This window comes from Coffea arabica, chromosome 11e, assembly GCF_036785885.1.
Source record: "Coffea arabica cultivar ET-39 chromosome 11e, Coffea Arabica ET-39 HiFi, whole genome shotgun sequence".
In the NCBI taxonomy this organism is placed as follows: Eukaryota; Viridiplantae; Streptophyta; class Magnoliopsida; order Gentianales; family Rubiaceae; genus Coffea; species Coffea arabica.
The window spans coordinates 16,579,114-16,602,362 of NC_092331.1; the positions used below are offsets into that span (position 1 = coordinate 16,579,114).

The following is a 23,249-nucleotide window of genomic DNA, read 5'->3' on the forward strand; positions in this document are numbered from 1 at the left end:
ATTGGTTTATGACTTGTAATCGAGTCTTATTGTGCTTATTGGTATATTTTAGGGCTTGACTTTCCTTTCCGGTCATTTTCCTAGCTAAATTTTGTACTTGACTTGAAGCCTAGTGAACGGCTTTTGGAAATGAGATTATTTTTGTACGAGATGTTGGGACTGATTTGAGGAAATAATGAAGCCATGACGGCTGGAAAAGTAAGCAAATTTAGGGGAAATGCTGTCCAATTTTCTAGGCCGTTTGGTTCCTTTAAGTTTGAATTGCCTTTTGGTAGAATGAAGGGCTTTTGGGTCCGTTTCTCTTTTGATTTGGCAAACCGTATATGTATCAACTTTTGAATACTTTTGTATGCCACTTTGGATTGTATATGCTTAATTTCAAGATGTATATATATTTGATTGATGCTTGGTTGGATTTTGACGTGTCGGTTACTATTCATGGCCGACTCCAATGTCGTTCGCGCGTTTGTATGTTCCGGACGTATTAGATCGCTCTAAGCTGAACCGTTAGTCCTGGCGAGAGCTGGGCAGGCGGTCCGCTGAATCCTTTGGTTCGCCTTAGGGTGAGGTGGGGCTGTCACAGGTGGTATCAGAGCCGCTTCGCGTGGTCTCTACGCGGAGTGAGCTTGGGGCCAAGTGGTGTTATGGTCCTGCTTTTGGTGAAGGTGTCTAAAAGGGTTAAGTGCTCTTTGAGCATAAGTTATGAACCGGGCATGTTATAAGTGTAAAAATCTTTATCATGAAACTTGAGGAAGATAGATATGTATGTCGGGTAGGAATCTATAATATGGACGATTTACTCTTGGGACCGGCCGGCTCGAGTTGTGAATTATTTTATTTGGAATTCTCGTGCCCGGCTACTAAATCAATGAGAGCCTAGGTTAGCAAGGACTTAGGCGAACTAGAAAGGCGATTCTATGGAATTTCGTATGGTCTGTTCGGGTGTGGTTAAGCGTGATAAACTTTGATTAAGATATAGATGGTGTTGTTGTTGTAGATTATGGACGGAGCCCTAGAGGGGGAAAAGCTCTTCGTGAGTTATTTTTGTACTCGTGACCTAGTCTGTCTATAATACTTGCGGATGATCCCGCTACTTTCATGGATCTCTCATATTTGTCTCCAATTGACTGCTACTGTGTGACTGGTTCGGTCCAGTTGTGTGTATCTATGTTTTGCCCTTGAGAGATTTCAGAAGTTCTTCCCACCCAAATTTCTTGGAGGCCCTGATCCTGATGTGGCGGAGAAGTGTTTGGAGAAGATGATCGATTTTTTTGCTGCTTTACACTATACCGAGGAGAGATAGGTGACATTTGCTGTCTTTCAACTAGAGGGAGCAGCCCGTTCCTGGTGGAATGTCATTCGAATGAAATGGGAAAAAGAACAAACCCAGAGGACGTGGGCGAACTTTATGAGAGAATTTAACGCCAAGTTTTTCCCTCCTCTAATCCAAGAAAAGAAGGAAGATGAATTCATTCGGCTTCGCCAGGGAACTCAGACCGTAGCCGAGTATGAGAGTCAATTAACACGGTTGTCTAAATTTGCGCCCGAACTGATCGTAACCGAACACAGACGGATAAGGCATTTTATTCAGGGACTAAATGTTGAGATTCAAAAGGATTTGGCGGTGGCTCAACTTAATACCTTTAGTGATGCTGTGGAGAAAGTCCAGCGGGTTGAAAATGCGAGGCTACAAGTTAGAAATTTCCAAACCAAGAAAAGGGGCTTTCCTGGGAACAGCTCAGAACAAGCGGATAATAGTACAACCCCTAAAGTTCGAAAGGGAAACGGGGAAGTACGGCTACCGGGGGTGACCGGTGGTGTTCCACAGGGGGAATCAGTCTCTGCTACTCGTGGTCCCTGTGAATATTGCGGAGGGCCAAATCATACGGAAGCAAATTGCTGGAAGAAAGAAGGGAAATGCTTGCGCTGTGGAAGCGCCGAACATCGGATTGCTAACTGTCCAGCTCGCCTGCGCGAGCGGAGAGGGACTCTGCCACCAACCAAGACCAATTCTCAGCAACCAGCCAAGATCAACCCGGGACAGATGAAAGGAGAAGGGACTGGGTCGAAGACACCAGCTCGGGTATATTCTCTGGAGCAGCATCAGATCCCTGAGTCGTCTGAGGACGTAGAAGGTACAATCCGTTGGGTACCTTAGGTTTTGATAGATTCCGTTGATAAGAAAAATTTCGAGGGCGAAATTCTTTTAAGGGGGAGAGAGTGTGAGAACCCGTAACTTTTCTATTTTCTTGGTTTTATGATCTTTAATGGCATGTTTTCTGCATTCTCTTGCTTAGGAAAAATTTCTAGATAATTTTTATGGGTAAATAGAGTTTTTAGGTGATTTTTCTAGTAGCGAATAGTTTTTGAGAAATTAAGAGTATATATCGGACGTGGGACCCGCTAGTGCGGAAAGTTCGGAAAAATTCGGCCAACTAGGTTAAGTTTTGGATATTGGATTTAAATTATCGGGTGCTAAGAGATAATTTGAGGTTGCTATTTGGATTGGTGAGAGAGGAAACAAAGTGATAGAGATGCATTAATTATAGTGACAAGTGTCACTTAGAGAGTGGTTGGACTTGATGACCACTATTCACCTTTTACCATTTGACCAAATAAATCACAAAAATTACCAAAAATTCCCCATTTTCTTCTTCCTCTTGGCCGGCCACTTCAAGAAAAAAAGAAAGGGAAAAGCTCTCCAAGGTTTGCTTCAATCTTGCTCCAATCTACCAAATCAACCATTGAATCTTGGTTTTGCTCCATAGAAACCCTTAAGGGAGTGATAGTGAGGTGTTTTGTGGAGTTGTTTGGAAGGCTAAAGTGACTAGTTGCTCTCTCTCTTGTGTTGCTAAGGTAAGTTGTGAAGGACCCCTCTCCTCCCTCTAATGATGCTTAATTCATGATTGGTGGTAGTATAAGATGCACTTTTATGGATTATATCTTGATTTTTGGTTGAATTGGTGAAGTTTTGTAATTATTGGGGATTTTTCTGTTTTCATATGAATATGCTTATGTGGTCATGTATGATGATTGGAAATGATATTTAAGGAAGCTAGAAGGTGGAAAAAGTGGTTAATTGCAAGCAATTTCTGTTTTGGAAGAAATTTGGAAAGTTAGGGTTTTATGATTGTACATTCTGCCCGGCATATTAGCTCATAGTTAGAGGCCGAATTGGTCTTGGATTAAAACATGAAATTTGTAGGGAATTGTATTTTAAAGATTCCTGCAAAATTTCAGGTCAATCGGAGTAGCGTAGCTTGAGAAAAGATGGAATTACCCTTGCTGCCTTGGTTTTACCCGAATTTGATAGTTGCGTCTGTAATTGGTTAATTTGGTTAGGAATTCTTCATAATTGGTTGTTGAGGTCTTCTGATGAAATGTGGCCTTGTATCTTAGCTTTCGGATGGCTTTGGAATTTCTGGATTTGGACTTAGGTAGCCTGATTTATGATGTTTACACCAGAATACGATTTGTGAACCTGTTTTTGCGGTTCTGGTGTAGTAGATTGCATTTTTGACCTGGTTACACTCGAAACTGGGTTGAGTGACCTTCTGTAACATTGTAGCCCTATCTCTTAGCTTCGAAACGGTGTATCTTTTACCTCCAACCGATAATCGTAGTGCCATTGGTACCAAAACCGCAAAATGATGTCAAAAACTATTTTTTTGGGTTAACACTTATCTCCATTTCCTGATTTTTCTGGTTTCCTCTACTGCTTATATATGCTTATGGAACCCTATTTCGGTAGTATTTGGCATTGGTTTATGACTTGTAATCGAGTCTTATTGTGCTTATTGGTATATTTTAGGGCTTGACTTTCCTTTCCGGTCATTTTCCTAGCTAAATTTTGTACTTGACTTGAAGCCTAGTGAACGGCTTTTGGAAATGAGATTATTTTTGTACGAGATGTTGGGACTGATTTGAGGAAATAATGAAGCCATGACGGCTGGAAAAGTAAGCAAATTTAGGGGAAATGCTGTCCAATTTTCTAGGCCGTTTGGTTCCTTTAAGTTTGAATTGCCTTTTGGTAGAATGAAGGGCTTTTGGGTCCGTTTCTCTTTTGATTTGGCAAACCGTATATGTATCAACTTTTGAATACTTTTGTATGCCACTTTGGATTGTATATGCTTAATTTCAAGATGTATATATATTTGATTGATGCTTGGTTGGATTTTGACGTGTCGGTTACTATTCATGGCCGACTCCAATGTCGTTCGCGCGTTTGTATGTTCCGGACGTATTAGATCGCTCTAAGCTGAACCGTTAGTCCTGGCGAGAGCTGGGCAGGCGGTCCGCTGAATCCTTTGGTTCGCCTTAGGGTGAGGTGGGGCTGTCACAGGTGGTATCAGAGCCGCTTCGCGTGGTCTCTACGCGGAGTGAGCTTGGGGCCAAGTGGTGTTATGGTCCTGCTTTTGGTGAAGGTGTCTAAAAGGGTTAAGTGCTCTTTGAGCATAAGTTATGAACCGGGCATGTTATAAGTGTAAAAATCTTTATCATGAAACTTGAGGAAGATAGATATGTATGTCGGGTAGGAATCTATAATATGGACGATTTACTCTTGGGACCGGCCGGCTCGAGTTGTGAATTATTTTATTTGGAATTCTCGTGCCCGGCTACTAAATCAATGAGAGCCTAGGTTAGCAAGGACTTAGGCGAACTAGAAAGGCGATTCTATGGAATTTCGTATGGTCTGTTCGGGTGTGGTTAAGCGTGATAAACTTTGATTAAGATATAGATGGTGTTGTTGTTGTAGATTATGGACGGAGCCCTAGAGGGGGAAAAGCTCTTCGTGAGTTATTTTTGTACTCGTGACCTAGTCTGTCTATAATACTTGCGGATGATCCCGCTACTTTCATGGATCTCTCATATTTGTCTCCAATTGACTGCTACTGTGTGACTGGTTCGGTCCAGTTGTGTGTATCTATGTTTTGCCCTTGAGAGATTTCAGAAGTTCTTCCCACCCAAATTTCTTGGAGGCCCTGATCCTGATGTGGCGGAGAAGTGTTTGGAGAAGATGATCGATTTTTTTGCTGCTTTACACTATACCGAGGAGAGATAGGTGACATTTGCTGTCTTTCAACTAGAGGGAGCAGCCCGTTCCTGGTGGAATGTCATTCGAATGAAATGGGAAAAAGAACAAACCCAGAGGACGTGGGCGAACTTTATGAGAGAATTTAACGCCAAGTTTTTCCCTCCTCTAATCCAAGAAAAGAAGGAAGATGAATTCATTCGGCTTCGCCAGGGAACTCAGACCGTAGCCGAGTATGAGAGTCAATTAACACGGTTGTCTAAATTTGCGCCCGAACTGATCGTAACCGAACACAGACGGATAAGGCATTTTATTCAGGGACTAAATGTTGAGATTCAAAAGGATTTGGCGGTGGCTCAACTTAATACCTTTAGTGATGCTGTGGAGAAAGTCCAGCGGGTTGAAAATGCGAGGCTACAAGTTAGAAATTTCCAAACCAAGAAAAGGGGCTTTCCTGGGAACAGCTCAGAACAAGCGGATAATAGTACAACCCCTAAAGTTCGAAAGGGAAACGGGGAAGTACGGCTACCGGGGGTGACCGGTGGTGTTCCACAGGGGGAATCAGTCTCTGCTACTCGTGGTCCCTGTGAATATTGCGGAGGGCCAAATCATACGGAAGCAAATTGCTGGAAGAAAGAAGGGAAATGCTTGCGCTGTGGAAGCGCCGAACATCGGATTGCTAACTGTCCAGCTCGCCTGCGCGAGCGGAGAGGGACTCTGCCACCAACCAAGACCAATTCTCAGCAACCAGCCAAGATCAACCCGGGACAGATGAAAGGAGAAGGGACTGGGTCGAAGACACCAGCTCGGGTATATTCTCTGGAGCAGCATCAGATCCCTGACTCGTCTGAGGACGTAGAAGGTACAATCCGTTGGGTACCTTAGGTTTTGATAGATTCCGTTGATAAGAAAAATTTCGAGGGCGAAATTCTTTTAAGGGGGAGAGAGTGTGAGAACCCGTAACTTTTCTATTTTCTTGGTTTTATGATCTTTAATGGCATGTTTTCTGCATTCTCTTGCTTAGGAAAAATTTCTAGATAATTTTTATGGGTAAATAGAGTTTTTAGGTGATTTTTCTAGTAGCGAATAGTTTTTGAGAAATTAAGAGTATATATCGGACGTGGGACCCGCTAGTGCGGAAAGTTCGGAAAAATTCGGCCAACTAGGTTAAGTTTTGGATATTGGATTTAAATTATCGGGTGCTAAGAGATAATTTGAGGTTGCTATTTGGATTGGTGAGAGAGGAAACAAAGTGATAGAGATGCATTAATTATAGTGACAAGTGTCACTTAGAGAGTGGTTGGACTTGATGACCACTATTCACCTTTTACCATTTGACCAAATAAATCACAAAAATTACCAAAAATTCCCCATTTTCTTCTTCCTCTTGGCCGGCCACTTCAAGAAAAAAAGAAAGGGAAAAGCTCTCCAAGGTTTGCTTCAATCTTGCTCCAATCTACCAAATCAACCATTGAATCTTGGTTTTGCTCCATAGAAACCCTTAAGGGAGTGATAGTGAGGTGTTTTGTGGAGTTGTTTGGAAGGCTAAAGTGACTAGTTGCTCTCTCTCTTGTGTTGCTAAGGTAAGTTGTGAAGGACCCCTCTCCTCCCTCTAATGATGCTTAATTCATGATTGGTGGTAGTATAAGATGCACTTTTATGGATTATATCTTGATTTTTGGTTGAATTGGTGAAGTTTTGTAATTATTGGGGATTTTTCTGTTTTCATATGAATATGCTTATGTGGTCGTGTATGATGATTGGAAATGATATTTAAGGAAGTTAGAAGGTGGAAAAAGTGGTTAATTGCAAGCAATTTCTGTTTTGGAAGAAATTTGGAAAGTTAGGGTTTTATGATTGTACATTCTGCCCCGCATAGTAGCTCAAAGTTAGAGGCCGAATTGGCCTTGGGTTAAAACATAAAAGTTGTAGGGAATGATATTTTAAAGATTCCTGCAACATTTCAGGTCAATCGGATTTGCGTAGCTTGAGAAAAGACTGAATTGCCCTTGTTGCCTAGGTTTTACCCGAATTTGAGAGTTGCGTCTGTAATTGGTTAATTTGGTTAGGAATGCTTCAGAATTGGTTGTTGAGGTCTTCTGATGAAATGTGGCCTTGTATCGTAGCTTTCGGATAGCTTTGGAATTTCTGGATTTGGACTTAGGTAGCCTGATTTATGATGTTTGCACCAGAATGCGATTTGTGAACCTGTTTTTGCGGTTCTGGTGTAGTAGATTGCATTTTTGACCTGGTTACACTCGAAACTGGGCTGAGTGACCTTCTGTAACATTGTAGCCCTATCTCTTTGCTTCAAAACGGTGTATCTTGCACCTCCATCCGATAATCGTAGTGCCATTGGTACCAAAACCGCAAAATGATGTCAAAAACTATTTTTTTGGGTTAACACTTAACTCCATTTCCGGATTTTTCTGGTTTCCTCTACTGCTTATGTATGCTTATGGAACCCTATTTCGGTAGTATTTGGCATTGGTTTATGACTTGTAATCGAGTCTTATTGTGCTTATTGGTATATTTTAGGGCTTGACTTTCCTTTCCGGTCATTTTCCTAGCTAAATTTTGTACTTGACTTGAAGCCTAGTGAACGGCTTTTGGAAATGAGATTATTTTTGTACGAGATGTTGGGACTGATTTGAGGAAATAATGAAGCCATGACGGCTGGAAAAGTAAGCAAATTTAGGGGAAATGCTGTCCAATTTTCTAGGCCGTTTGGTTCCTTTAAGTTTGAATTGCCTTTTGGTAGAATGAAGGGCTTTTGGGTCCGTTTCTCTTTTGATTTGGCAAACCGTATATGTATCAACTTTTGAATACTTTTGTATGCCACTTTGGATTGTATATGCTTAATTTCAAGATGTATATATATTTGATTGATGCTTGGTTGGATTTTGACGTGTCGGTTACTATTCATGGCCGACTCCAATGTCGTTCGCGCGTTTGCATGTTCTGGACGTATTAGATCGCTCTAAGCTGAACCGTTAGTCCTGGCGAGAGCTGGGCAGGCGGTCCGCTGAACCCTTTGGTTCGCCTTAGGGTGAGGTGGGGCTGTCACAGGTGGTATCAGAGCCGCTTCGCGTGGTCTCTACGCGGAGTGAGCTTGGGGCCAAGTGGTGTTATGGTCCTGCTTTTGGTGAAGGTGTCTAAAAGGGTTAAGTGCTCTTTGAGCATAAGTTATGAACCGGGCATGTTATAAGTGTAAAAATCTTTATCATGAAACTTGAGGAAGATAGATATGTATGTCGGGTAGGAATCTATAATATGGATGATTTACTCTTGGGAACGGCCGGCTCGAGTTGTGAATTATTTTATTTGGGATTCTCGTGCCCGGCTACTAAATCAATGAGAGCCTAGGCTAGCAAGGACTTAGGCGAACTAGAAAGGCGATTCTATGGAATTTCGTATGGTCTGTTCGGGTGTGGTTAAGCGTGATAAACTTTGATTAAGATATAGATGGTGTTGTTGTCGTAGATTATGGACGGAGCCCTAGAGGGGGAAAAGCTCTTCGTGAGTTATTTTTGTACTCGTGACCTAGTCTGTCTATAATACTTGCGGATGATCCCGCTACTTTCATGGTTCTCTCATAGTTGTCTCCAATTGACTGCTACTGTGTGACTGGTTCGGTCCAGTTGTGTGTATCTATGTTTTTGCCCTTGAGAGATTTCAGAAGTTCTTCCCACCCAAATTTCTTGGAGGCCCTGATCCTGATGTGGCGGATAAGTGGTTGGAGAAGATGATCGATATTTTTGCTGCGTTACACTATACCGAGGAGAGATAGGTGACATTTGCTGTCTTTCAACTAGAGGGAGCAGCCCGTTCCTGGTGGAATGTCATTCTAATGATATGGGAAAGAGAACAAACCCAGAGGACGTGGGCGAACTTTATGAGAGAATATAACGCCAAGTTTTTCCCTCATCTAATCCAAGAAAAGAAGGAAGATGAATTCATTCGGCTTCGCCAGGGAACATAGACCGTAGCCAAGTATGAGAGTCAATTCTCTCGGTTGTCTAAATTTGCGCCCGAACTGATCGTAACCGAACACAGACGGATAAGGCATTTTATTCAGGGACTAAATGTTGAGATTCAAAAGGATTTGGCGGTGGCTCAACTTAATACCTTTAGTGATGCTGTGGAGAAAGTCCAGCGGGTTGAAAATGCGAGGCTACAAGTTAGAAATTTCCAAACCAAGAAAAGGGGCTTTCCTGGGAGCAGCTCAGAACAAGCGGATAATAGTACAACCCCTAAAGTTCGAAAGCGAAACGGGGAAGTACGGCTACCGGGGGTGACCGGTGGTGTTCCACAGGGGGAATCAGTCTCTGCTACTCGTGGTCCCTGTGAATATTGCGGAGGGCCAAATCATACGGAAGCAAATTGCTGGAAGAAAGAAGGGAAATGCTTGCGCTGTGGAAGCGCCGAACATCGGATTGCTGACTGTCCAGGTCGCCTGCGCGAGCGGAGAGGGACTCTGCCACCAACCAAGACCAATTCTCAGCAACCAGCCAAGATCAACCCGGGACAGATGAAAGGAGAAGGGACTGGGTCGAAGACACCAGCTCGGGTATATTCTCTGGAGCAGCATCAGATCCCTGACTCGTCTGAGGACGTAGAAGGTACAATCCGTTGGGTACCTTAGGTTTTGATAGATTCCGTTGATAAGAAAAATTTCGAGGGCGAAATTCTTTTAAGGGGGAGAGAGTGTGAGAACCCGTAACTTTTCTATTTTCTAGGTTTTATGATCTTTAATGGCATGTTTTCTGCATTTTCATGCTTAGGAAAAATTTCTAGATAATTTTTATGGGTAAAAAGAGTTTTTAGGTGATTTTTCTAGTAGCGAATAGTTTTTGAGAAATTAAGAGTATATATCGGACGTGGGACCCGCTAGTGCGGAAAGTTCGGAAAAATTCGGCCAACTAGGTTAAGTTTTGGATACTGGATTTAAATTATCGGGTGCTAAGAGATAATTAGAGGTTGCTATTCGGATTGGTGAGAGAGGAAACAAAGTGATAGAGATGCATTAATTATAGTGACAAGTGTCACTTAGAGAGTGGTTGGACTTGATGACCACTATTCACCTTTTACCATTTGACCAAATAAATCACAAAAATTACCAAAAATTCCCATTTTCTTCTTCCTCATGGCCGGCCATTCAAGAAAAAAAGAAAGGGAAAAGCTCTCCAAGGTTTGCTTCAATCTTGCTCCAATCTACCAAATCAACCATTGAATCTTGGTTTTGCTCCATAGAAACCCTTAAGGGAGTGATAGTGAGGTGTTTTGTGGAGTTGTTTGGAAGGCTAAAGTGACTAGTTGCTCTCTCTCTTGTGTTGCTAAGGTAAGTTGTGAAGGACCCCTCTCCTCCCTCTAATGATGCTTAATTCATGATTGGTGGTAGTATGAGATGCACTTTTATGGATTATATCTTGATTTTTGGTTGAATTGGTGAAGTTTTGTAATTATTGGGGATTTTTCTATTTTCATATGAATATACTTATGTGGTCATGTATGATGTTTGGAAATGATATTTAAGGAAGCTAGAAGGTGGAAAAAGTGGTTAATTGCAGGCAATTTCTGTTTTGGAAGAAATTTGGAAAGTTAGGGTTTTATGATTGTACATTCTGCCCGGCACAGTAGCTCATAGTTAGAGGCCGAATTGGCCTTGGATTAAAATATGAAAGTTGTAGGGAATGGTATTTTAAAGACACCTACAAAATTTCAGGTCAATCGGAGTAGCCTAACTTGAGAAAAGACGGAATTACCCTTGCTGCCTTGGTTTTACCCGAATTTGATAGTTGTGTCTGTAATTGGTTAATTTGGTTAGCAATGCTTCAGAATTGGTTGTTGAGGTCTTCTGATGAAATGTGGCCTTGTATCTTAGCTTTCGGATGGCTTTGGAATTTCTGGATTTGTACGTAGGTAGCCTGATTTATGATGTTTGCACCAGAGTGCGATTTGTAAACCTGTTTTTACGGTTCTGGTGTAGTAGATTGCATTTTTGACCAGGTTACACTCGAAACTGGGCTGAGTGACCTTCTGTAACATTGTAGCCCTTTCTCTTAGCTTCGAAACGGTGTATCTTGCACCTCCATCCGATAATCGTAGTGCCATTGGTTCCAAAACCGCAAAATGATGTCAAAAACTGTTTTTTTTGGATTAACACTTAACTCCATTTCCGGATTTTTCTGGTTTCCTCTACTGCTTATGTATGCTTATGGAACCCTATTTCGGTAGTATTTGGCATTGGTTTATGACTTGTAATCGAGTCTTATTGTGCTTATTGGTATATTTTAGGGCTTGACTTTCCTTTCCGGTCATTTTCCTAGCTAAATTTTGTACTTGACTTGAAGCCTAGTGAACGGCTTTTGGAAATGAGATTATTTTTGTACGACATGTTGGGACTGATTTGAGGAAATAATGAAGCCATGACGGCTGGAAAAGTAAGCAAATTTAGGGGAAATGCTGTCCAATTTTCTAGGCCGTTGGTTCCTTTAAGTTTGAATTGCCTTTTGGTAGAATGAAGGGCTTTTGGGTCCGTTTCTCTTTTGATTTGGCAAACCGTATATGTATCAACTTTTGAATACTTTTGTATGCCACTTTGGATTGTATATGCTTAATTTCAAGATGTATATATATTTGATTGATGCTTGGTTGGATTTTGACGTGTCGGTTACTATTCATGGCCGACTCCATTTTCGTTCGCGCGTTTGTATGTTCCGGACGTATTAGATCGCTCTAAGCTAAATCGTTAGTCCTGGCGAGAGCTGGACAGGCGGTCCGCTGAACCCTTTGGTTCCCCTTAGGGTGAGGTGGGGCTGTCACAGGCGGTATCAGAGCTGCTTCGCGTGGTCTCTACGCGGAGTGAGCTTGGGGCCAAGTGGTGTTATGGTCCTGCTTTTGGTGAAGGTGTCTAAAAGGGTTAAGTGCTCTTTGAGCATAAGTTATGAACCGGGCATGTTATAAGTGTAAAAATCTTTATCATGAAACTTGAGGAAGATAGATATGTATGTCGGGTAGGAATCTATAATATGGATGATTTACTCTTGGGACCGGCCGACTCGAGTTGTGAATTATTTTATTTGGGATTCTCGTGCCCGGCTACTAAATCAATGAGAGCCTAGGCTAGCAAGGACTTAGGCGAACTAGAAAGGCAATTCTATGGAATTTTGAATGGTCTGTTCGGGTGTGGTTAAGCGTGATCAACTTTGATTAAGATATAGATGGTGTTGTTGTCGTAGATTATGGACGGAGCCCTAGAGGGGGAAAAGCTCTTCGTGAGTTATTTTTGTACTCGTGACCCAGTCTGTCTATAATACTTGCAGATGATCCCGCTACTTTCATGGATCTCTAATATTTGTCTCCAATTGACTGCTACTGTGTGACTGGTTCGGTCCAGTTGTGTGTATCTATGTTTTTGCCCTTGAGAGATTTCAGAAGTTCTTCCCACCCAAATTTCTTAGAGGCCCTGATCCTGATGTGGCGGAGAAGTGGTTGGAGAAGATGATCGATATTTTTGTTGCTTTACACTATACCGAGGAGAGATAGGTGAAATTTGCTGTCTTTCAACTAGAGGGAGCAGCCCGTTCCTGGTGGAATGTCATTCGAATGAAATGGGAAAGAGAACAAACCCAGAGGACGTGGGCGAACTTTATTAGAGAATTTAACGCCAAGTTTTTCCCTCCTCTAATCCAAGAAAAGAAGGAAAATGAATTCATTCGGCTTCGCCAGGGAACTCAGACCGTAGCCGAGTATGAGAGTCAATTCACTCGGTTGTCTAAATTTGCGCCTGAACTGATCGTAACCGAACACAGACGGATAAGGCATTTTATTCAGGGACTAAATGTTGAGATTCAAAAGGATTTGGCGGTGGCTCAACTTAATACCTTTAGTGAAGCTGTGGAGAAAGTCCAGCGAGTTGAAAATGCGAGGCTACAAGTTAGAAATTTCCAAACCAAGAAAAGGGGCTTTCCTGGGTGCAGCTCAGAACAAGCGGATAATAGTACAACCCCTAAAGTTCGAAAGGGAAACGGGGAAGTACGGCTACCGGGGGTGACCGGTGGTGTTCCACAGGGGGAATCAGTCTCTGCTACTCGTGGTCCCTGTGAATATTGCGGAGGGCCAAATCATACGGAAGCAAATTGCTGGAAGAAAGAAAGGAAATGCTTGCGCTGTGGAAGCGCCGAACATCGGATTGCTAACTGTCCAGGTCGCCTGCGCGAGCGGAGAGGGACTCTGCCACCAACCAAGACCAATTCTCAGCAACCAGCCAAGATCAACCCGGGACAGATGAAAGGAGAAGGGACTGGGTCGAAGACACCAGCTCGGGTATATTCTCTGGAGCAGCATCAGATCCCTGAGTCGTCTGAGGACGTAGAAGGTACAATCCGTTGGGTACCTTAGGTTTTGATAGATTCCGTTGATAAGAAAAATTTCGAGGGCGAAATTCTTTTAAGGGGGAGAGAGTGTGAGAACCCGTAACTTTTCTATTTTCTAGGTTTTATGATCTTTAATGGCATGTTTTCTGCATTTTCATGCTTAGGAAAAATTTCTAGATAATTTTTATGGGTAAAAAGAGTTTTTAGGTGATTTTTCTAGTAGCGAATAGTTTTTGAGAAATTAAGAGTATATATCGGACGTGGGACCCGCTAGTGCGGAAAGTTCGGAAAAATTCGGCCAACTAGGTTAAGTTTTGGATACTGGATTTAAATTATCGGGTGCTAAGAGATAATTAGAGGTTGCTATTCGGATTGGTGAGAGAGGAAACAAAGTGATAGAGATGCATTAATTATAGTGACAAGTGTCACTTAGAGAGTGGTTGGACTTGATGACCACTATTCACCTTTTACCATTTGACCAAATAAATCACAAAAATTACCAAAAATTCCCCATTTTCTTCTTCCTCTTGGCCGGCCACTTCAAGAAAAAAAGAAAGGGAAAAGCTCTCCAAGGTTTGCTTCAATCTTGCTCCAATCTACCAAATCAACCATTGAATCTTGGTTTTGCTCCATAGAAACCCTTAAGGGAGTGATAGTGAGGTGTTTTGTGGAGTTGTTTGGAAGGCTAAAGTGACTAGTTGCTCTCTCTCTTGTGTTGCTAAGGTAAGTTGTGAAGGACCCCTCTCCTCCCTCTAATGATGCTTAATTCATGATTGGTGGTAGTATAAGATGCACTTTTATGGATTATATCTTGATTTTTGGTTGAATTGGTGAAGTTTTGTAATTATTGGGGATTTTTCTGTTTTCATATGAATATGCTTATGTGGTCATGTATGATTATTTGAAATGATATTTAAGGAAGCTAGAAGGTGGAAAAAGTGGTTAATTGCAAGCAATTTCTGTTTTGGAAGAAATTTGGAAAGTTAGGGTTTTATGATTGTACATTCTGCCCGGCATAGTAGCTCATAGTTAGAGGCCGAATTGGCCTTGGATTAAAACATGAAATTTGTAGGGAATTATATTTTAAAGATTCCTGCAAAATTTCAGGTCAATCGGAGTAGCGTAGCTTGAGAAAAGATGGAATTACCCTTGCTGCCTTGGTTTTACCCGAATTTGATAGTTGCGTCTGTAATTGGTTAATTTGGTTAGGAATTCTTCAGAATTGGTTGTTGAGATCTTCTGATGAAATGTGGCCTTGTATCTTAGCTTTCGGATGGCTTTGGACTTAGGTAGCCTGATTTATGATGTTTGCACCAGAATGCGATTTGTGAACCTGTTTTTGCGGTTCTGGTGTAGTAGATTGCATTTTTGACCTGGTTACACTCGAAACTGGGTTGAGTGATCTTCTGTAACATTGTAGCCCTATCTCTTAGCTTCGAAACGGTGTATCTTGTACCTCCATCCGATAATCGTAGTGCCATTGGTACCAAAACCGCAAAATGATGTCAAAAACTATTTTTTTGGGTTAACACTTAACTCCATTTCCTGATTTTTCTGGTTTCCTCTACTGCTTATGTATGCTTATGGAACCCTATTTCGGTAGTATTTGGCATTGGTTTATGACTTGTAATCGAGTCTTATTGTGCTTATTGGTATATTTTAGGGCTTGACTTTCCTTTCCGGTCATTTTCCTAGCTAAATTTTGTACTTGACTTGAAGCCTAGTGAACGGCTTTTGGAAATGAGATTATTTTTGTACGACATGTTGGGACTGATTTGAGGAAATAATGAAGCCATGACGGCTGGAAAAGTAAGCAAATTTAGGGGAAATGCTGTCCAATTTTCTAGGCCGTTTGGTTCCTTTAAGTTTGAATTGCCTTTTGGTAGAATGAAGGGCTTTTGGGTCCGTTTCTCTTTTGATTTGGCAAACCGTATATGTATCAACTTTTGAATACTTTTGTATGCCACTTTGGATTGTATATGCTTAATTTCAAGATGTATATATATTTGATTGATGCTTGGTTGGATTTTGACGTGTCGGTTACTATTCATGGCCGACTCCATTTTCGTTCGCACGTTTGTATGTTCCGGACGTATTAGATCGCTCTAAGCTAAATCGTTAGTCCTGGCGAGAGCTGGGCAGGCGGTCCGCTGAACCCTTTGGTTCGCCTTAGGGTGAGGTGGGGCTGTCACAGGTGGTATCAGAGCCGCTTCGCGTGGTCTCTACGCGGAGTGAGCTTGGGGCCAAGTGGTGTTATGGTCCTGCTTTTGGTGAAGGTGTCTAAAAGGGTTAAGTGCTCTTTGAGCATAAGTTATGAACCGGGCATGTTATAAGTGTAAAAATCTTTATCATGAAACTTGAGGAAGATAGATATGTATGTCGGGTAGGAATCTATAATATGGATGATTTACTCTTGGGACCGGCCGGCTCGAGTTGTGAATTATTTTATTTGGGATTCTCGTGCCCGGCTACTAAATCAATGAGAGCCTAGGCTAGCAAGGACTTAGGCGAACTAGAAAGGCAATTCTATGGAATTTCGTATGGTCTGTTCGGGTGTGGTTAAGCGTGATCAACTTTGGTTAAGATATAGATGGTGTTGTTGTCGTAGATTATGGACGGAGCCCTAGAGGGGGAAAAGCTCTTCGTGAGTTATTTTTGTACTCGTGACCTAGTCTGTCTATAATACTTGCAGATGATCCCGCTACTTTCATGGATCTCTCATATTTGTCTCCAATTGACTGCTACTGTGTGACTGGTTCGGTCCAGTTGTGTGTATCTATGTTTTTGCCCTTGAGAGATTTCAGAAGTTCTTCCCACCCAAATTTCTTGGAGGCCCTGATCCTGATGTGGCGGAGAAGTGGTTGGAGAAGATGATCGATATTTTTGCTGCTTTACACTATACCGAGGAGAGATAGGTGACATTTGCTGTCTTTCAACTAGAGGGAGCAGCCCGTTCCTGGTGGAATGTCATTCGAATGAAATGGGAAAGAGAACAAACCCAGAGGACGTGGGCGAACTTTATGAGAGAATTTAACGCCAAGTTTTTCCCTCCTCTAATCCAAGAAAAGAAGTAAGATGAATTCATTCGGCTTCGCCAGGGAACTCAGACCGTAGCCGAGTATGAGTGTCAATTCACTCGGTTGTCTAAATTTGCGCCCGAACTGATCGTAACCGAACACAGACGGATAAGGCATTTTATTCAGGGACAAAATGTTGAGATTCAAAAGGATTTGGCGGTGGCTCAACTTAATACCTTTAGTGATGCTGTGGAGAAAGTCCAGCGGGTTGAAAATGCGAGGCTACAAGTTAGAAATTTCCAAACCAAGAAAAGGGGCTTTCCTGGGAGCAGCTCAGAACAAGCGGATAATAGTACAACCCCTAAAGTTCGAAAGGGAAATGGGGAAGTACGGCTACCGGTGTGAGAACCTCGAAAATATGGCTACAGATATATACGTATAAAATAAAGGTGTACTTACGTATTTCCTTTGCATCTGGGACTTGTAATAAATTCTACTCCTAACCTTATTCGTTCTTAAACAAGCAATGGAATATATATATATAAATATATAATATAAAATATATGTATTGCACCTGCATTTTTAAATTGTCGATAAACTTCATATTTCTTCTTATTTGTTTTTAAATAAGTACGTAAAAGTAGTTTTATGTTACAAACAGTTTAAGTGTGCAAAATATTAAAAATTATTTGATTCCTGCCATTATAAATTAACACTTTTTGGGCATAAATTATTTTAATGCCTTGAGGATAATTCTTTGAGTTCCGATAGCCAAGTCTAAGCGTTAATAATAATAAGTGTTAGCGGAAATCCTTTACAATTACATTCAGAACATTAAAATCTCGATAATTGAACCTTTACAAGAATAAAATACTAGTAGGCTAACAAATTTCATTTGAAGTAAAAATGTTGGATTTAGCTTATGAATGAGAACCCTGAAAAAATATATATATAAATATCATTTTGTATTTCATTTGCATTTCTTTTAACTCTTTAATAAATTTTAGCATTAATTTCCCTTGTCTGCAAATAAGTCCGTAAAAACAATTTTATGTGAGAAATAATATAATTTCCCAAGTTATGAATTTTCTTGACTTTGCTAGACTAAATTAATACATCTGGAGTTAGAATAATTTATCGCCTTAAAATAAAATGCTAAAACACTTAGTTTTCTTTATGTTAAAAATTAATGCTACCTGAGTAGATTAATTATATAAAATTTCTTGAATTCCAATAATTAATCCTAATTAGTGAATAACGTTAAATACTAATAAGAATTTTCACGTTAAGACCAAAACCAATAAATTTTATGTGCAAAATAAAAGAATTGTGCTAAACTATTAAATTTCTAGTTTTGCTTCATTAAATTCATATTTCGAAGGTAAATTATTTCATCGATTCAACAAATAATTTCTTCGAATTCCGATAGCTAATCTTAAGCGTTAATAATGATTAAGTTAATAAGTTTTGATATAAATGGATAAACGAATATTAAGAACGTTAAATTTATATATTAAGGTCAAACTTGATTTTAATAGTTTAAATAATTAGGTAATAATGTTAAAAGGAATTTTTCACGGTAAGACGAATCAATGAAATTTTAGATAAACCTTATGCAAGTATACTAAACATACCTAAGGCGTGAAAATTTCGATAATTAAAGTTTTGCATGACTAGTGTATAATTAGGCAATCAAATCACACTTGGGGATAATTTTTGGAATTAAGTTAGAACTAAGGTTTTGAGTGGAGATTAGGAAGAGACGTGAAAGGACTAAAATGCCCTCCATACAATCTCAAAACAACCATGCAATTCCAAAACCAAATTGCCGGACAACCTTATGCTCCACCTCTCCATTCGGCCAATGAGAAAACTTCTCCACTTGCACACTCAACTCTCTCATCCGTAGCTCATTTCCATTTCCTCTCCACACCTCAAGACCACAACAACATTCTCCTCTGCCTTGTTATCATCGACGAGAGAGCTAGAGAGGGAGCTGCATCCGTGCGTCCGAAAGGAAAGAAAAGAAAGGAAATCGCGCGAGCTGCAACCTGTCCGTTCTGTCCGTAAGCTAAAGAGGAGAAAGGAGGGAGGCTACGTGAGCTTTATCCCTTGCTGCAACCTCAACCAGCTACAAAACAACCTCAGAACCCAACACCATCACAGCAGCAACCAACCTGCAGCCACAAGCGAGTCGAGAGCCGAGAGGGAGAACAGAATTTTTCTTTTCAGATTTTTTGTGCTTGAGCTGAGTTGTTTCTGAGGTAATTGCTGGGCTATATTAAGTTAACTTTTAGTAGATGAAGCCATATCAGAGCTGCTTGTGTTGCTTGTGAAGTCGGTTGATGAAACCAGGACACCAGAAAAATTCTGTTTTGAAAAGGAAATGGTTGGCCGAGAATCGATTAAGAAATGCATGATGTAATCTGCTTTGTTGTGGTAATCAGAACCTGAAATTATGATTAGCTAACTTAAACTTGGATGATTAATATGATTAAGGCCTTGCATGTTAACTCTGTGCAGCCGGATGATGAATCTAGAAACATAAGAAATTCTGTTTTTATGAATTGTTGCAGCCGAGAACTTGTCTTGAGAAATGCAGTTTTATTTGGGTTAATTTTGTTGCTCTAAACTTATAGCTATGTTTAACTAAGTGGAAATGAGATGATCAAGACCATGCATGTTGATTTGTGCATTCGGATGATGTTGTTAAAGCATAAAAAAAAAAATTCTGTTTTGGAAGATATGGTTTAGCCGAGAAACTGGTTTGGAAAGGCAGCTTTAATGTTGTTTCCCTGAAGTAATTTGAGCATGCAGTGGTGAATAACTAATTAAATCTTGGATGACTAATACGATTAGGGCCTTGCATGATAATTTTATGTAGTTGGATGATGAATTAAAGAGTTTAGGAAAATTCTGTTTTGATGAAAAGTTTCTGCCGAGAGTCTGCCTTGAATAATGTAGCTCCATTTGATTTAATCTTGTTGCGTTGAGCCTATAACCATAACTAACTAGCTAATAACAAGATAATTGAGCTTTGCATGTGGCTAATTAGTTGGGTTAGAACCGAAATAAAATCACAATGCAATCAGTCTTCATGCCACAGCAACCGAGGTTTGAAGCTGGAAATTTCTGAAAATTTTGGAGGATTTTTGTTGTTAATCGAAAGTAATTCCTGAGCTAGATACGCTAATAAACTAGTTAAGTGTTTACATGCCGAATTTGAGCTCCTAACACCTCAACTTAAACAAGGGAAATCTGGTTTTAGAACCATTGTTATTGCTGGAAATTTTGAGAAAAAGCCGTGAGGTTTAAACCTGGCAATTTTGGGGTTTGTAATCATGGTTTAAATTCAACTCTTGAACTGGTAATGTTCATTGTTTAGCTAAGTAATTGCATGAGGAAGTTGAGAGTTTAATAGCATGTTTTAACCGAGAAAATAAAATGAAAACAGAAAGTTTCTTCATGCATGATTCATCTGTAGCTTGCTGGACAGATTTCTGGAATTTTTGGGATGTTAAAACCTGTTATTCAAATTCGATCTTGAACCAGAAATGTTACTTAGTTAGCCAAAGGTTCACATGATGAATTTGAGAATCTAAAACCATGCTTTAACCAAGGAAAAGTTGGATTTATAAAACTCTAAGTGCTGGAAAAGTATTGATAGCCGAGGGGAGGAACCAGAATTTTCAGTTTGTCTTTGGAAATTTTAATTGGTTTCTGGAAATTTATTTTATTCTTCCCTTGGAATATAATGGATTAGTAATACATAAGAGATGTAAATTTTAAGTTGTTTGGCAATGAAATATTGGATAAATTGAAAGATTGAACCAAAAATGTTGATATCTAAAGGCTAGAATTTCTTTTGTGATAGCCGAAGGTTGAATTGGAACCTCAGCTTGGTTTTGAAATTTTTCTTTGAAGCGTAATGGTTGGAAGTGCCTGGAATATGTTGTTTTGGAGTTCTATAAGAAATGAATGGATGGTTGGAATAAAAACCTTATGGTGTTAAAAGAGAAAAAGGAGTTTTTCACAAGTGAAAAATGAGATTTCAGATTTTCGGATTTTACTGACCAGTCTCAGTAAAATGCTTATATCTTGGTGTAGGAAAATCCGATTAAGGTGCCGTCAGTGGCATTTGAAACTAGATTCATGGACCTTTGTTCTGTAGAAATTTCATATTTTTCCTCCATGTGTACTGCTGTCTGTGAATCCTCAAAGTAGACTGTTTTGTATGAATGTTCTGATTCTTCGTGAAACTGAATTTGGATTTGGATTTAGATTTTAGCTTACTTGTGGTTTAAATTCTTGATTGAATTGTGGTTGGAAGTGATTGATGTTGTCAAGGGCTAATGATTGATGAAGCCCTTGGCCATGTGAATGATTTTATAAGTATTACTGGGTGATGAAATTTAATTGCTAGAATTTCTTGGAGGCCTTGCTTTTATTTTTATTTGTTTAAGCTGAGCTTGCTGAAACCAAGTGCTAATGATTGATGAAGCCTTGGTCATTCATTTTATTTTTATCAGAAATGCATTTGTTGAAATCTAGGGCTAATGATTGACGAAGCCCTAGTGATTTGCTATGTGATTTTGCCATATTTGATCCATAATATGATTTCGAAACGGAATCGGAGCTGTGGAAGTCGTTTCGACCTTGCGAACTCGGGTAACTGTGATCAAACTAATCAAAAATATTTTTCGGCTAGTATTAGATTATAAAACTCAATATCTAGTGTTTTGCCTAGAACTTTCCAACCCGATAATTTCCTTTAGCTCAAACTAGCCTTGATAGCTATAGTAAATAAATTCTATAGCTTTTGAAAACCCTAAGTCTTATTTTAATTCCTTTTCTTTCATTAAGTATTGCTCTTGGCTAGTTAACTATAGGAAAAGTTTCAAAATACGAGTTTTAATGAATTTTGTGAAAAGCCTGGGAAACTTGCTCGGCAAGAAACCCTATTTTAGGAAAAATAGTTTTTAGGGATAATTTTTGCAAAAAGCCGTAACTTTAGAGAAATGTTCAAAGTAACTTTCTAACTCTGATATTAAGAGGTTTGTCGACTTATTTCAATAAAATAATACTAGTTACCCTTTTTATAAGAAAAGTAACTCAAGGAAAACTATAGGAAACATTTCTTCTACTTTTGTCAAGTTTTAACCTAAGGGACTCTTGATTTTTCTAAGGAAAAGTGAACTAATAGTATATTAGATATACTTCAATGTCTATAAGCTTAAAAACTAAGTAGAAACTTATAGTTTCAAAATTTGGTTTTTAGGGTATTGCGAGGACGCAGAATTCAATTTCCAACTTGATATCTGAACTCCACTCTTGGTGAGTGTCCCTGCCTGTTCTATGCTTACCTGCTTAAAGTACCTTCTTGACTTGATATGTGATAATTTGAAAAATTGGTTTTTAATCCATCGAAGTGAGCTGTGTGTACTTTATCGCACTAGCCGTTCGAGTGGTGACCTGTGCAAAACATTTTTTCTCCTGAATCCATATATGTAGTTGCGTCGTTGGGTGAATCCCTCGACTTCTGTATCCAACTACCATAAAACTAAATGTAGTTGCGTCGTTGGGTGAATCCCTCGACTTCTGTATCCAACTACCGTAAAACTAAATGTAGTTGCGTCGTTGGGTGAATCCCTCGACTTCTGTATCCAACTACCATAAAACTAAATGTAGTTGCGTCGTTGGGTGAATCCCTCGACTTCTGTATCCAACTACCATAAATCTAATTGCAGTTGCGTCGTTGGGTGACTCCCTCGGCTTCTGTATCCAACTACCATGACGGGTATATCTCGAGTATACTACGTCCTTAGTCGGTGAGCGGGCCCGGGACAGGGGTATGAATGGTGACGGGTTAGGTATCAAAATGAGACGCTCTACATGGATTATAAGTAGTGAGAGTTGACGGAGTGTCAACTACGAGAAATGGTGATCAAGCGAGGAAAATGGCTCCTGAGAGCCCACGTATCCTACCTTGTGCTGTTATCCGCTTTCTAACTGTTTAAATTTGCTAAGTTATTAACCGCTGTTTGATATTATGTGATTGCATGTTTTGGGGCACCACTGAGCTTTAGCTCACCCCACGTTTATTGTTTTCCTTAACAGGTTCTGGAAACTGAAAGCTGGATGCTTACTTATGTTTACCTTTTGGATTGTATTCGAACACTATGACTTATGCTATGGGCTGTAATGTGTTATTTGGGATAATGTAATTTCTTTTTTTTGATTGCCACTTGAAGCTGGAAAATGTGTAAACCCTAATTCGATTACTTGGTTTGTAAGTTTGTTTTTGGGATTTATGTATTTTATCTCCGGATTGGTACGGCTTTATATCTTTGGTACGTAGCACGTGGGACGTTTAAGAGTCTCGACTGGTTATTTTTATCACTGCTATCTCTGAAGTTAATGTAGATTTAAGGATGATCCTATTCGGGAAAAGTTGTTTTGTAATAGATTAGGTTATTCTTTGAAAGGTTTTGGGTTAGAATGCTTGTTTGAGTCCTGGCGAGAGTTGGGCAGACGGCCCGCCAACCCTTTGGCTCGCCTTAAAGGGAAGTGGGGTCGTCACAACCGGGGGTGACCGGTGGTGTTCCACAGGGGGAATCAGTCTCTGCTACTCGTGGTCCCTGTTAATATTGCGGAGGGCCAAATCATACGGAAGCAAATTGCTGGAAGAATGAAGGGAAATGCTTGCGCTGTGGAAGCACCGAACATCGGATTGCTAACTGTCCAGCTCGCCTGCGCAAGCGGAGAGGGACTCTGCCACCAACCAAGACCAATTCTCAGCAACCAGCCAAGATCAACCCGGGA

The 23,249-nt window shown here is 40.2% G+C and overlaps 1 long non-coding RNA gene across 1 annotated transcript; it reads left to right on the forward strand.

Moving 5' to 3' along the window:
• Positions 1 to 18,366: 18,366 nt before the first annotated feature.
• Positions 18,367 to 22,771, forward strand: LOC140021571 (uncharacterized). The gene is made up of 2 exons (XR_011825455.1): positions 18,367 to 18,691; positions 22,545 to 22,771. It is a non-coding gene; the product is annotated as an uncharacterized lncRNA (long non-coding RNA).
• The last annotated feature ends 478 nt before the right edge of the window (positions 22,772 to 23,249 follow it).